Source organism: Phoca vitulina, unplaced genomic scaffold, assembly GCF_004348235.1.
Source record: "Phoca vitulina isolate PV1807 unplaced genomic scaffold, GSC_HSeal_1.0 scaffold21, whole genome shotgun sequence".
NCBI lineage: Eukaryota > Metazoa > Chordata > Mammalia > Carnivora > Phocidae > Phoca > Phoca vitulina.
The window spans coordinates 20,551,563-20,567,609 of NW_022589724.1; positions in this window are offsets into that span (position 1 = coordinate 20,551,563).

The following is a 16,047-nucleotide window of genomic DNA, read 5'->3' on the forward strand; positions in this document are numbered from 1 at the left end:
GGAAAAAAGAATCCATGCTAAGGCACATGATAGCCAAATTTCTGAAAGGTAAAGGTGAAAAGAAAGCTAAAGGTGAAAAGAATCTTGAAAACAGACAGAAAAAAATGATTCACCTATAGGGGAAAAATAATTTGAATGAAAATGGATTTTTTATTAGAAACTATGGATCCAAAAGAAAGTAGAACAATATTTTTCAGGTGCTGTAAGAAAAGAACTGTCATCCAAAATGTCCCCCAGTAGGGGTGCCTGGATGGAGCAGTTGGTTAAGCACCTGACTCTTGGTTTAGTCTTGGGTGGTGATCTCAGGGTTGTGAGATTGAGTGCCTTATCGGGCTCTGCGCTCAGTGGGGAGTAGTGTGCTTGGGATTCTCTCCCTCTCCCTCTACCACTCCCTCTCGTGCTCTCTCTCAAATAAATAAATAAATAAATCTTTTTTTTTTTTTAAGTCCCCCAGTAGGCGAATGGTTAAACAAACTTTGGTATATCCCTCCATGGAATAGTACACAGCAACAAAAAAGGAGTGATTGAGATACACAACAAGGTGGCTGGATTTCAAGAGCATTATCCTGAGTGGAAAAAAAAAGCTCATTTCAATAGATCATATACTGTATGATTCCATTTATAAAACATTCTCAAAGTGACAAAATTATAAAAAAAATAGATTAGTGGTACTAGGGGTTAGAAAGGGTTGAAGAGAGGAGGTTGGGCGTGAGTATAAATGGTAGCCCAGAGGAGATCTTTGTGGTGATGGACTAGTTTTGTATATTGATTGCCATGGCGGTCTATAAATCTACACAAGTGAGAAAATGTTATGTAATTATATACATACATTGTCCCACCATCAATTTCCTGTTTTGTTATTGCATGACAATTATGTAAGATGTAACACTGGGGGAAATTGAGTGAAGGGTACATGTGACTTCTTTACTATCTTTGCAACTTCCTATGAATCTGTAATTATTTCAGAATCAAATATTAAATAATTGCACTTCAAAAGTGCATCCCATTTTGACATTTCAGAAGTGTTTTTATTTTTTTATTTTTATTTTTTTAAAGATTTTATTTATTTATTTGACAGAGAGAGAGACAGCGAGAGAGGGAACACAAGCAGGGGGAGCGGGAGAGGGAGGAGCAGGCTTCCCACCGAGCAGGGAGCCCGATGTGGGGCTCGATCCCAGGACCCTGGGATCATGACCTGAGCCGAAGGCAGACGCTTAACAGACTGAGCCACGCAGGTGCCCCTCAGAAGTGTTTTTAGCCAAAAATATTTTAATATAGGATTGCTCAGGACTTGTGCTTTTTCAAAATCCAATTTGTCCATGCCTACCTTCATTAAAAATGTATAGTGACAAATGGAGAACTTTAAAAAAAAGTCAATTTTTTTGAGGGTTGGTTTCACTAATTTCTCAGGTCCTACATATGGTCATTGGTAGAAAACACGGTGGGCTACAGAGGGCTATCAATCTACAGAAAAATATCATGCTAGACAGAGATACTTAAACTATAGCAAATGTGAAAAATTTGTCTGGTGTAAGCAGGTGAATGTGGCGAGAGAGCAAAATTTGGAGATGTGCACATACAAATGTCCATACAAACTCACATACAGGTACATACACACGTGCATCAAATATTTCTGAACTGATACCCAAGAAATTTGTCAGTGGTTGTCTCTAGAGAATTCAGTCCAGTTTTCTGATCCTTCTGACTGCCATCACCATTAGAACTCACTTGACTCCAACCAGTTCGCCCTCAATACAGTTTAGAATATTTATAGAGCAAAGATTCTTACCAGCAGAGATTTATCTTCTGTAGGTGGTTCTTTATTCTTTATATAAATGAAAAAAAGATATTTTAGTGTTAAATTGGAACAAATGCCTCTTGCAATTGGACTAACAAAAAATCTAGAATTCAAATCCATACATTTGAATTGTTAACCAAACAATTACTAAATACCTGCCATATGCCAGGCGTAACGCTACAGTTCTGGAATACGTAGCAGCCAGTTCTGACTTGGCGTTCCAGTTCTGGAATCCAGGCCTGCAGTGAACTTATGGTCTATTATTTCCTTTTTGACTAAGCCCATTATCTTCAAAAAGATTATAATAATACTATTACAAGTGACAACGAGTCCTTTCTATTAAGGTACAACACCCTAAGAGGGCAAATAACATGTAGAACATGATACCAAAGCAACAGGGTTAATTTTAAAAGACATTAGCTCCCACAATAGAGCTGATTTTCCAGTAGCATTCAGTGACATTGCATCGCTTATTTAAAGAGACCATAAGGAGGAAGGCAGGGAGGAGGGAAGAATTTGAATTTTTCTATGAGAGAATTCTAGCAGGTTAACAGATTCCCAGTACAGCTATGTTTTCTATAGCACGTCATTCCTTTGAGTCTAGTTCCTGTCGGGTGGAACATTGACATCGCTTTAAGCTAAAATGTACCTAAAACAGCCCCCCACATTCTCCATTCTCTATCATCTTGCCTTCTTTCTTCATAGCACTATTATATAAAATACAAAGCTCCTGGCATTATATTACATGTTTCTTTGTTTATCGTCCATCTTTTCCACCTAGAATATAAAGCTGCGTAAGAACAGTCATTTTGTTTGGGTTATTACTGTTTTCCCAGCACCTAGAACAGGACCTGGCACCAAGAAAGTGCTCAATAAATATTTGTGGAATGTTGAAAAGTGAAAGAATGCATTTATAATTTAATTAGTTCCTCAAAGAGGAGATAATCTCTGATTAACGTTTTTCAGACAAAAGTCAGCATTTTAGATTAACTCTGCCAGTCATTAAAGATGGTGATTCATCAGTCTTTTATATTTACCGGGAATGATGCTTAATCAACATCAGCAATAAAACAAATGAAGTTAATAACAGCATTTTCCATTTAGAATTCATTCTCCCCTAGAAAAGAAAAAGTGGGGGGGAGAAAAGGAGTTTTTTTTTTTTTTTTGGAAAGTAAGAAACAACTTCCTTGCTATCTTCTAATAACTAATTAATTATGGAATCAATTCACGGAAATTTGGCCACCAAGGTGTCTGATTTCTGATTCTAGAATGCTTGGGCTTGGGAAGAAGGCAGACTTAGGGAAACCACCTATTTTGTTTGAAGTGCCTGCAAAAATCTCAGAATGCCGACTGATACTTTTTAGATCAGGTGCAGAGCGTCTGTGAGATTCCTTTTGTATTCCTTTATCAAAGTCTGCCCTGAATGCCTAAAGGAAATTTGGTAAAACTCTCATTCTTTTTCACTTGTGCTTCTGAGAAAAGAAAATGAGGTCTTTATGAAGATGTTTTTATGCACAGGAATATATTCTTCTCCCAAAGTTGATTTTTATGTATTTTTTCCTCACAAAGGTATTAAGACTAATAATTTATTCAAAGACTATACAATTGGTAACCTAAAAACATATGAGCTCTTTCAAAGGTATATTCTTGTAAACAGTGATTAAAAATCTGAATTAAAGGCATTACACTCTAAAATGGAATATTTGGCTCCAGCCAATGCACTGAGCTTGTGTTGAAAGTGTTAGATAGTATTTTTGTTTACCCATGGGGCGCCTGGCTGGCTCAGTCAGTGGAACATGTGATTCTTGATCTTGGGGTCATCAGTTTGAGCCCTGCATTGGGGGGTAGAGTTTAAGGGGGAAAAAAAGGATTTCTATTGACCAGCATAAATTGGTTTTCAGTAGACATTATCCAAGAACAGGTCCTGCTTTTGGGTTATGTGTTGGAGTAAAATGGAGGTCTCTGATACTTACTTTTTGAACACTTATTTAATGAGCAATATGCTTAGATCTGTACCATCCAACATGGTGGCCATTAGCAACCAGTGACTAGTGAATACTTGAAATGTTTTAGTCCAAACAGTGGAGTTTGAAGACTCATTATGGAAAAAACAATGCAAGATATCTCATTAATGATTGTGTATATTGATGAAATGTTGAAATGAAATTTGGGGGTATGGTGGATTAAATAAAATATATCATTTAAGTGAATTTTATCTGTTTCTTTTTAAACTTTTTCAGTATGGCTCCTAGAATATTTAAAGTTACAGGGCGCCTGGGTGGTTCAGTTGGTTAAGCGACTGCCTTCGGCTCAGGTCATGATCCTGGAGTCCCGGGATCGAGTCCCACATGGGGCTCCCTGCTCAGCAGGGAGTCTGCTTCTCCCTCTGACCCTGCTCCCTCTCATGCCCTCTGTCTCTCATTCTCTCTCTTGCAAATAAATAAAATCTTAAAAAAAAAAAAAAAAAAAAAGAATATTTAAAGTTACAAATGTGGTTTGCACTATATTTCTATTGAACAGTTCTTCTGTAGATACTACCAGACTGGGAAGGCTTGAATTTGACACAATTTTAGTGTTCCAGCAATGTGGAATAACCACCTTTTAAACTCAAAACCATTAGAGGGGCACCTGGGTGGCTAAGTCGGTTATGCCTCCGACTCTTGATTTCAGCTCAAGTCATGATCTCAGGGTCCTGGGATAGAGCCCAGAGTCAGGCTCTGCACTCAGTGGGGAGTCTCCTTGGGGATTCTCTCTCTCTCTGCCTCTCCCTCCACATGCACACACACTCTCTCTCATTCTCTCAAATAAATAAATCTTGGGGCGCCTGGGTGGCTCAGTCGTTAAGCATCTGCCTTCAGCTCAGGTCATGATCCCAGGGTCCTGGGATTGAGCCCTGCATCGGGCTCCCTGCTCCGCGGGAAGCCTGCTTCTCCATCTCCCACTCCCCCTGCTTGTGTTCCCTCTCTTGCTGTGTCTCTCTCTGTCAAAAAATAAATAAAATCTTTAAAAAAATAATAATAAATAAATCTTAAAAAAAAAACACACTAGAAATACCCTATGTATGAAGTAAGAGTCCATCTAGTCAGATTATTTTCTGACAGTGTGTCTTCAATGACATTATTATCAAAGGCCAGTAATATATTGAAGTGTCATCTATTTTGTACAATATACTTTTAAGGCCAAGGTTTGGGGATGACCCCTATCTATGATTTTTGCCAGATCATCCAACCTTTCATACGGTTTCTTCCTAAGAGCCTTACCTTTAGTTTTGGTGATGTAAAAAGAAGTCCTAGGTTGTTTCCCAATCATTATATTTTTGGGTCTATATATTAAAAAAAAATCAGATATTGTAAGATATTCTCCTGGTGTTTGAATCTTTTGCTTGTGGTGATGTCACCAGACTCTTTTGATGATGAAAGCATTTGAAAGTCACAATGATACTGTCATAATGATACATGTGGTTGCCAGTTCTCATTGCTACAGATGGTGGAACTTTGTCCCATTTGAAAAAGGATTTTAAAAAATGGTTTGCTTTTAGTTTCCTTTGTTGTACTTCCTTATCTTTCTTGTTTACTGATTTTTTACTTACAGAAATATATTTTGAATGGTGTGCTGTGTGTGTATATATGTGTAGATGAATGACAAAAAACATGCGCCATCTTGTTCTTCATCCTCTTTTAGGCATTGTCCAATTATCCCAGGTAAAGCTAATCCCTTCTTAGCCTTTCTTAGAATGTTTTACAAGTACTTATTTTTCTGATTATAGAAGTAACACATTTTCATGTTATAAAATTTGTCAAGTGCATAAAAGCACAAACAAGAAAATGGTAATCAAATGTAATCACCCTCTCCTGAGATAATTACTCTTAATTTAAGATAGTATGTACCTTTATTATACCCTTTTAAAAGGGTTTTTCTTATTGAAAAAAAAAAAAAAAGACACACAGATTAAAAATTTCAAACAGAGGAAATGTTACATAATGCTTATCTTCTCCCTCAGCACCAACTCTTGCCATTATCCTATCCCCAGTGACAGCCACTGTCACAGTTTCTTGGGTTTTATTCCATAACTATTCTGTACTTATAAGGACATTTATCTATTTTTAAGTGTATAGTCTCCTTTTCACACATAGCAGCATACTAAAAACAGTCTTCAGTACTTTGAATATCTCACATATCAGTATAGTTTGAAGATCATTCTGTTATGAGATTCCGAAGGAGATCTAGTTCATTCTTTTGCTAGTGAACCTTAGTTTATTATATTATATGTATCATAGTTTATGTAACCAGTTCTCTATTGCGAGACATTTTGGTTGTTTATTGTTTTTGCCATTATAAGAAATGCCACAGTGTTTCTACTTCCATTTCTACTTGAAAGTGCAAAGTGCTCTATGAGCACAGGTTGAACTAGACTGCAGGGTAAATCTCTAGAAACAGAATTGTTGGGTCAAAGGTTTTACCCATTTCACGTTTAAGTAAATGTTGCCAAATTGTTTTCCATAGGGGTTGTTCCAGTTTAACAGGTACTATCAGTGGGTAAAAGTACCCATTTTCTTACATCCTTATCATTATAAAGTGTGTTGTTAAAATGTTTGGTATTTGAAAATCTGAGCGTCTGAATTGTATCTTAGCATAGCTTTAATTTACATTTGTTTCATTATGGCTGATGTTGAGCATGTTCTTGAATGTTTAAGAGCTCTGTAAACTGTCCGTAGCTTTTGTTCATTTTCTATTAGGTCTCTATCTTTTTGCATTTTTTAATAAGCTTTTTATTTTGGCATAATTTTAGATTTAAAGATACAGTCATTAAGACCATATGGTTTTAAGATAGACGAACAGATCATTGGGACAGAATCGGGAGTCCAGAAATAGATCTGTACCTCTATGGACAATTGATTTTTGACAAATAAGAGAAGGCAATTCATTGGTGAAAGGATAGTCTTAAAAAAAAAAAAAATGGGTCTCGGGGCACTTGGGTGGCTCCGTTGGTTAAGCGTCTGCCTTTGGCTCAGGTCATGATCCCGGGGTCCTGAGATCGAGCCCCACACCGGGCTCCCTGCTCAGCAGGGAGCCTGCTTCTCCCTCTCCCTCTTCCTCTCCCCCATACTTGTGCTCTCTCTCTCTCTCAAATAAATAAACAAAATCTTAAAAAAAAAAAAAAATGGGTCTAGGACAATTGGATATCCAAATGCAAAAAGCCCCCAAACAAAACAAAACAAACTTTGATTGGTACTTTGCACCACATACAAAAATTAACTCAAAATGAAAGACCGACCTAAATGTAACGTCTAAAATAATAAAATGTATAGTAGAAAACATAGGAGAAGAAACAGTTAAGACAATGAAAAGAAAACTGCAGATTGGGAGAAATTTAGTTAAAAGTGGGCAACATATTTGAACATTTTACAAAACAAAACACACACAGAAGGCAAATAAGTATATGAAAAAAATCGTATTAGTCTTCAGGCAAACACAAATTAAAACCACAATAATATACCACCACACTCCTATTAGAATGGCTAAAATTAAGAAAACCGGCCATACCAAGTGTTGGTGAGGATAGGAAAAGTAGAACTCTCATATATGGTTGGTGGGAATGTAAAATGACACAACTACTTTGGAAAAGAGTTTGGTAGTTTCTTAATGATTTAAGCACACACTTAACATACAATCCAGCAATTCCACTCCTAGATATTTACCCAAGAGAAATAGAAGCATATGTCCATAAAGAGAGCTGTTCATGACTGCTCATAGTAGCTTTCCCGGGCATAGCCAAAAGGTGGAAACAACAAATGTTCGTCAACAAGTGAATGGATAAACAAACTGTGGTGTGTCCTTGCAGTGGAATAGTACTCAGCACTGATATGTGCCACAACATAAATGAACCTTAAAATAATGATACCGTGAAAGAAGCCAGGCAAGAAAGGGCGCATACTGTGTGATACTATTTATATAAAATTCTTAAAGATGCAAAACATTCAAGCTACATAGTAAATGTTTTTATGTTTTATGTGCCCAGAACACCCTTCATTTACAGGGACTCTTAAATTCAAGAAGCAACAGCATCCTTCTGTCCAGTGTAGAAGCTGAAATAGGCAGAAATTTCTTCTCCCTGCCCTTTGCAGCTAAAACGTGGGCACGTGACCTAAACTACCTGGCATGCTAATCAGATTCTCCTACCCGGGACTTTGAACCTTAAGGGGGTTCAATTTGAAATGATCTGTAATAGAGTCAAGAGCTAATGTTAAGGAAGAAGTCTTCAAGGGTATGGAGATCAGCAGGGAGATAATGGTTGGATGGGATGAGGGTGGGTATTCAGATTGTACCTGTGACAGGATCTTATCTGTGTATTTCCTCCCTTTCTCCCTTTCTATTTCTTTTTCAGCGGTTACTTGCTAAGGACTGTGAACAGCTTCCTGTTCTTCTATAGTAAACATTGCTCTCACTCACCACTCTCTGGTCTCCCCTTCCTTTCCAGGGAAGGCTCTACTTTCTAGCCCTTTTGCACTTGGCAGGTGCATGTGATATATCCAGGCTGAGGCACTGAAGAGCCCCTGCATGATTCTCCAGTGTGTCTCTTCCCCTGACCTTGTGATTAGAACTATCACAGATAGTGGACCCTCCATCATTCTGGGTCCCCAAGTGACGATATGGAGCAGAGTTCCTGATCCAACCCTCACTGCATATGTAGGGTGAGTGAGAAACTTGTTTTTGGGTTAGGCTGCTGAGATCTGAGGGCTCAGTTTTCTTACCCAACATGGTATTTGACACATTCTTTCCCTGTTTAGATGAATCAGAATCAGTATTAATGCCGTGACAAATTCAGGTTTTGGTACCAGAGAGGGGGTTTGTAGGCAACATAAATGTGGGGAAACAGGGCGAATCTAGAATTGGTTTTCAGGCCTTATTTGAGTCTAAAGTCAATTTTTTAAAAACCGCATTAGTATTCAGAGATAGGTTTCTGGCAGCCTGTGAAATATAGTAGTAACAGTTACCTTGTCTCTGGGCTCCCATGAATGAGGGGCTCATCAAAGGCAAAATACATAATGATGACTCCTGTAACATTTACCTATGCACCAGGCACGATACTATGCACATATACTAACTTATTTAACAAAAGGAAGGACATAAAGAAATTAAGGACCAACAGGCAGGTAAAGTGGCTGTATCTAATGGCACTAGAGAGCTTAAAGGAAAAGCATAAAGCCAAAGTTAAAGTCTGCTTTGTGACTCCAGTTCCCACCAGATAGCCTTGCCCTTCACAGTTGCAGCGGGTTCCAGCCCCACTGATGGTCCTGGCTTTCCGTCGTCAGTGCCACCACCTCCTTCCTGTGCCGCTCTAGCTCTCGGGATAGTCACAGCTTCTCAGTTTCCTCACTGTCCCATCTGGCTCCTTCGCAGTTCTATCACCTGTGTAACCAGTTCTCAGATTAAAATCCCTCATTTGAAATACCCCAATTTTCCCAATTGGACCCCAACTGATAATAGTTCCTAAGACTAGGAGTGCTCTGATATCAATTAATTTTTGCTGTATAACAACCCACCCAAACCTTAATGGCTGAAAGCAATGATGCGTTATTTCTGCTCATGAGTCTAGGGTCATTTGCTGCTGATCTGGGCCAGGCTTAGCTGATGTCAGCTGGGGGAGCACTCAACTGGTTAGTTGGTTGGGGGCTTGCTGGTCTGTATTCACATATCTGGCTGTTGGAGAACATCAACTGGGACAATGTAAAATGGGCATGGATACAGAGAGGAGATACTAATATTCACTTTTGCCAACTATCCACTAAAGGCCCTAAGAAATAGTCTCTCAAAGTGGGATTCTGGTTTTGGGTCACACACCTGTTTGACTACCATATAGAATCCTAACCTACTATCCTAGTGGGTTACTAGAAGTCTGTGGCATATAGTGACATCACAATTATTTAAATTATTTTATCACTATTATTGCTTGATAGGTAGTGTACATTGAAGGGAAAGCTTCAGGACACTCCATAGGTGCTGTACTCACCATTGTGGCCATAGCAAGTGCAAAGTCTTTGAGATGGGATTGCTGCTTCTGACTGTTCTGGAGAGCTTACAGAAATAAAATGATAAGTCTAAAAATTGGAAATCTCAGCTCAAGACATGGACACGACCAAGATGGTTCCTTTGGAGCCTGTGTGTGTGTGTGTGTGTGTGTGTGTGTGTGTGTGTGTGTGTACTTGTAGTCGTAAGGCACACATGGCTGCGGATAAGGCCTCACATCGAATTGTGTGACATACATGATTAGAATGTAAGTTTATATATCACTTCTAAAAGTCTCTTGTGTTGGTGGGAATGCAAACTGGTACAGCCACGTTGGAAAACAGTATGGAGGTTCCTCAAAAAGTTAAAAATAGAGCTACCCTATGACCCAACAATTGCACTACTAGGTATTTACCCAAAGGATACAAAAATACTGATTCAAAGGGATACCGGCGCCCCCATGTTTATAGCAGCATTATTAACAATAGCCACATTATGGAAAAGGCCCAAATGTCCATCAACTAATGAATGGATAAAGAAGATGTATACAATGGAATATTATTAGGCCATTGAAAAGAATGAAATCTTGCCATGATGTGGATGGAAACAAAACAAGTCAGAGAAGACAAATACCTATGATTTCACTTATATGTGAAATTTAAGAAACAAAACAGATGAACATAGGGGATAAAAAGAGAGAAGAGAGAGAGAAAGAGAGGGAGAGGCAAACCAGAAAACAGACTCTTGACAATAGGGAACAAACAGGGTTACTGGAGGGAGGTGGTGGGGGGATGGGCTAAATGGGTGATGGGGATTAAGTAGGGCACTTGTGAGCACTGGGTGTTATATGTAAGTGATGAATCACTAGGTTCTAAACCTAAAACTAATGTTACACTGTACGTTAACTAACTGGAATTTAAATAGAAACTTGAAAAAAGGTCTCGTGTTAAAATTAGAGAATTTGGAAAGACTGTCATCCCTATACTTGGAAGGAGAACATTTGGGTGGATTCAGATGAATCTGAGAACTTGTAATTCTAATCCTTCTGAGCTTCCCTTGTCAGTGGAAACAACTCCTCCTCTTCATCTCTCTGAGAAAACAAGTCTTTTCTTGCTTAAAGACTCCATAAAGATCTTACCCAAGGTGATTGATTTATAAGGTGATGCCTATTCTCATTGCCTGAAGACCTAATACCTAGAGTCAGAAACATCATGCCTCAGGGAGGGAAATCAAGGTCTGCTCCAGTAGGAGATAGGTACATTAAAAAAATTTCAAGCTCTTGCTAATTTGTATTAGTAGGGAAACACATGTGAGAATGGATTTTAATGATATTAGATTGAGATGAATGGAATATAATATTGGATTGAGCTGAAGTTCTGAAGTTATTGAAACAGGTACATTTACCTGATATTCTGGATTTAATACGTTGTCCTAGTCAGCTGTAAGTGGTTCTAAAAGTTTTCTTGGATGTTAACTAAAATTTGAATTCAGTGGTAGCCTACAATCAATGAGGTTAAGATGTCATAGCTTTTCTGGCATGACGTAGAAGAAATCCAAATGTTTAGGGAGACAGAAATGCTGAAGTGAATTTATCGTGTTCACACCATTTGCCTTCCCCCCAACTATGTTCCAGGGGGTGGCGGGGGGGAGGACTTAGGACTCTCTCTTTCACTAAGTCATTGAGAAATGAATCAGTGTGGGGAGATACTGATATTGAAATGGACTCTCAGATTTCAATAAGAACTATGGGATTTACATTATTGGGGAAACCCTAGCCCTGGTGAGCAGAAACCTGACTTGAATTGTCACAGTAACAAGTTATGGTATCTCATCATGTTCCCATACCTAAGTCAGTTTATAGGCCTGGAGTCTCTTGACTGAAGAGGAGTCTATGTCACCTCAAGGGAGGACCTGTGGTCACTTAGTAGGATGACTGTGTCCTTGGAGGAAAATGCAGAATGGACACTAGCTCTAAGCTGACAATTTCTAGAGGCTAGAAATAGCATCGTGATCTACTAAACAGAGGCTTATGGAGAATAGGGGATAAATTAAATTCTACCCTGAGTTTATCTCACAGTGGTCCCATCATATAAAAGAGCCACTCTGTGGTTTCTGAATTCCTGAATTCATGGTTGAAAAATATATATTCAGCAACTAGTAGAATACTTACATCAGTCTTTGACTCATGGTATAAGGATGAACATGGTAAGAAGGGTCAAATTGAAGCCAATGGAAAAGGCTCTCCTACTAAAGTAGTAAATCAAAAGTTATATAATAATAACAGCTCCCTGTGGCAATTGTAAAGATTAGTGCTGCCATTAAAAACTCCAACACTGCAGGTTGTCGATTCCTATTACACCCTTGTTTAATATCTAATGATATTAGATGAAGATGAATGGAATATAATATTGGATTGAACTGAGGTTCTGAAGTTATTGAAGCAGGTACACTTCCCTGAGATTTGTTAATATCCTTGCTTGTTTGGCCAGCATTAAAGATGGAGACATTTGCAGTCTGCCTGGCAATCATCATAAAGTTTATCAAGTGGTGACTCCAACTACAGCTACTGCTCTGGTGTTGTATCTTTGCTAGAGCAGTCTCTGGTATTTGGTCTGCAGGTGACAGATGCTTTTCCTTATACCAGTTAGTATGGATTATCCAAAGCAGTTTGCTTTTACCTGACAGACATCAGTAAACCTCAGAGTTACACAAACTTCTGCGTTGTCGTAATGTAATCCACAGCGCCCTTGACCACCCGGACATCTTACAGACTACCGTTGTTCACGCCGTGCTGAGCATTTTGAGCAGAAAGGAGCAAGAATCCCAGATGTCATGCTAATACAAATGTATGCCAGGAGGTGGAAGAAAAATTCAGGGGCCTGACACATCAGTGACATTTCTGCAAAGCATGTAGGGTTATTGGCTCTAGGCAGTTCCTGCACCTTGCACCATTTACCAGGAAATCAGAGTATGCATAAAGCTCAGAGGGACTTTTTGGATATAGGAGACAACATATATTGTACATGAGTGCCACTCTGACCTGTGTGTTGAGAAACCAATTTGAGGGAGACCCAGAACAAGACAAGGCTCTGTGTAAGACAGTCTGCAGAGCAAGGATCTGTGCCCCTTAGCCAGTTAAAGTGGCAGGTATAGATACTAAATAGAGCATTTTTCATAGCCAGGTAGAGAATGAATACTGGACACATGGGATTCTAAATTTACTTCAACTATGACTTCTCCTACACACCATGAACTTAATGCTTTCTGATCCAACAAGCTAAAAGCTTGGATATATGCAGCTGTAATCCATTATCAGTAGAAGTCATTTCTATGAGATTGGACTTGCTGATTGAAAAATTGGTGACAAGAGGGCGCCTGGGTGGCTCGGTTGGGCGACTGCCTTCGGCTCGGGTCATGATCCTGGGGTCCCGGGATCAAGTCCCGCGTCGGGCTCCCTGCTCGGCGGGCAGTCTACTTCTCCCTCTGGCCCTCCCCCCTCTCATGCTCTCTCTCTCTATCTCATTCTCTCTCTCAAATAAATAAATAAAAAATCTTTAAAAAAAAAAAGAGAGAAAGAAAAATTGGTGACAAGAAAGTCTGAGGTCCTTTATGGGCTTCTGAAATAGGTACAGAGTGTAAGGATGTGCCTGTCCCATGAAAATACTCACCAAAGAGCAATCTTAGTAGAGGAGGCTCTTAGTAATCAAGTAGAGAAAAACTTCTTTGATGTCAGCCAGCCTCTTTTTGCAGCCACCACAGTGCTTTCTTGATGACCCATGTACAAAGTGGCCTTGGTGGCAGGGATGGAGGCTATCTGATGGCTCAGTAAGGTAGACTTTCCTCTCATCAATGACGATTTGACTTTCTCTGCTGCTAAAGGCACAACCACCCAACAGCAGAGGCCATCCTGAGTGCATCGTATGACTCTTTTCTTCTGAGGGACTGTCTGGCCGCTGGTGGCATATTGATTACCTTGGATCTTTTCCATCAGGGAAGGAGAAGAGATTTGTCCCCAAACAAATATATTCTGGGTACAGATATACCTTTCTTTTCCATAGTGCCTCTGCGAGCACCACCACTTGTAGACTTATGGAATGTTTTATTCATTGCCTCTGACAAGGAGATAGATTTTATTGTCAAGTAAGTGTTCCTATCCATGGAATTCACTGGTCTTACCATGTAACTCATGACGCAGAAGCAGCTAACTTTATGAAATGGCCTAAAGAAGACTCAGTTACAGTATCAACTATAAGACAACATTTGGTGACATTGGGGTGCTGTCCTAAAGGTATGGGATATATCTTAAAATAGTGGTCGCTATATCATATTGTCTTCCTCAAAGCCAGAATGCATAGATCCTGCAACTAGGAAGTAGAGATGTGAGGCTTTCTTTTACAATCACACCAAATAATCTACCGAAGCAATATTCACTTCCTTCTCTGCAACCCTGGGCTCAGTGAGTTTGGAGGTCCTAGTGCACTAGGAAATAAAGTGATGGTCCTGTTGAATTGGGATCTGAGACTTCCCCTGGCCATTTTGCCTTCTCATCATGCTGAATCAACAGCCAGAGAAGGGGTCTCTGTACTGGATAAGGGAACTTATCACAATTATCAAGATGAAAGCAGGCTGCTATTACACAATAGTAGAATGAGGGCTGTATTTAGAATTCAAGGTGTTCCCTGGGAGCCTCTTAAACTACTTTATCCAACAGTCCTTGTTAGGGGAAAACCATGGCAATCCAATGAATAAAGACCCACTAAAGACTCAGATCCCACAGAGAAAATGTTTATGTCATCTCACCAGTAAAGAACCCTGTTCAGCTGACCTTCTAGCAGAGGGTGAGGAACATAAAACTGGTGGTGGAAGAAAGAAGTGATCAATATGAACTTGACTTTAGAACTGGCTACAGAAATGAGGACTATAGCAGGCATGTATATTTATATTATAAACATAAATCTGTGTGTATATATATATATGATATATATATATAGCTTTTTATATGCTAACCAATTATTTTCCTTTTTTCCTTCTCCTCCTCCTCCTTTTTTTTTTTTTTTTTTAAGGAGGAGTGTTAGTTATTCTTTTCTTTACAATTTAGATCAGAGTTCATCAAACTGAAGAGCCACATACAGTCCTGAGGGAGAGGACCTCATATCATCTTGGGTTCCTGGACATGATGAGGGAAACGATGTCGGGTGGTACTTTGTGTTTCACCCTTTTGGGAAGAAAGTGATTATTTATACAAAAGTTGGTTGAATTCTGCGAGGTAGAAACATGACATTGTTTTATGGGAGTTAGGCATGGGTGGAAGGAGGAGTATGGATGCTTCGTGGCAAAATGGGTGAACTGTGGTAGCCATTTGTCTGTTTACTGTCAGATTCCTCTCTCATTTTTCCTGCGCTCTGCTCAGTATGGCAGGGACCTATGTCTCCCAGACTCCCTTGCATCTGACTAGTGGATAGCACTGGACAGTGGAAAACAGGAAGACAGGATAGGAGAAGGAGAAAAGTCTGTATGTTTCTCTCTTGTGTCTGTCTCTGTCTCCATCTTTAGCAGTGACTGGGACTCCTCTCTTTGTTGTCCCCACTCGTGCCTGGCTACTCATGCTAGGTTCTAGTGATTTCTGGACATTCTACAATTTTTCCTTCAGCCTTAGGAGTGCTATTGCCTTCATTTAAAAGAAAAAATTATGGGTTGCTCCACTCTCTCTTGTGTACTCCTCATTTTATATGTCCAGTTCCTTGCGTTAAATCCCTACTGTTTAAAATACCGAGAATAGTAGTATGTGTTTTCCTCTTTTATATGTCCAGTTCCCTGCGTTAAATCTCCACTGTTTAAAATACCGAGAATAGTAGTATCTGTTTTCCTAACTGGACCCTGACTAGTGATAAAATCTTTGTGTGTGCATGTATGTGTGCATGTGTGTGGTATAAATCAGTTTGTATAAAATATTAAATAAGCATGTGAGTGTGTGTCTGTGTGTGTGTGTATTCATGTGGTAGGTATGTAAATGCATATGAAAGGATTATTGAAGGGTAGGTTTTCAAAGGGAGAGTAAAGGCGGGGCTTTCAATTTTCTCTGTATCTTGTTTATTTTCTTTTCAATTAGTTTTTACAACAAACAACTTTGTAGTTTTAAAACTACAAATTCAAAAATTTTTTTGAATGACTCAGTTTCCTAAGTAATTATCTGTCCATCTGGTGGCAACTTTAACGTCTTTAATGTTTTACATAGAGAGAAT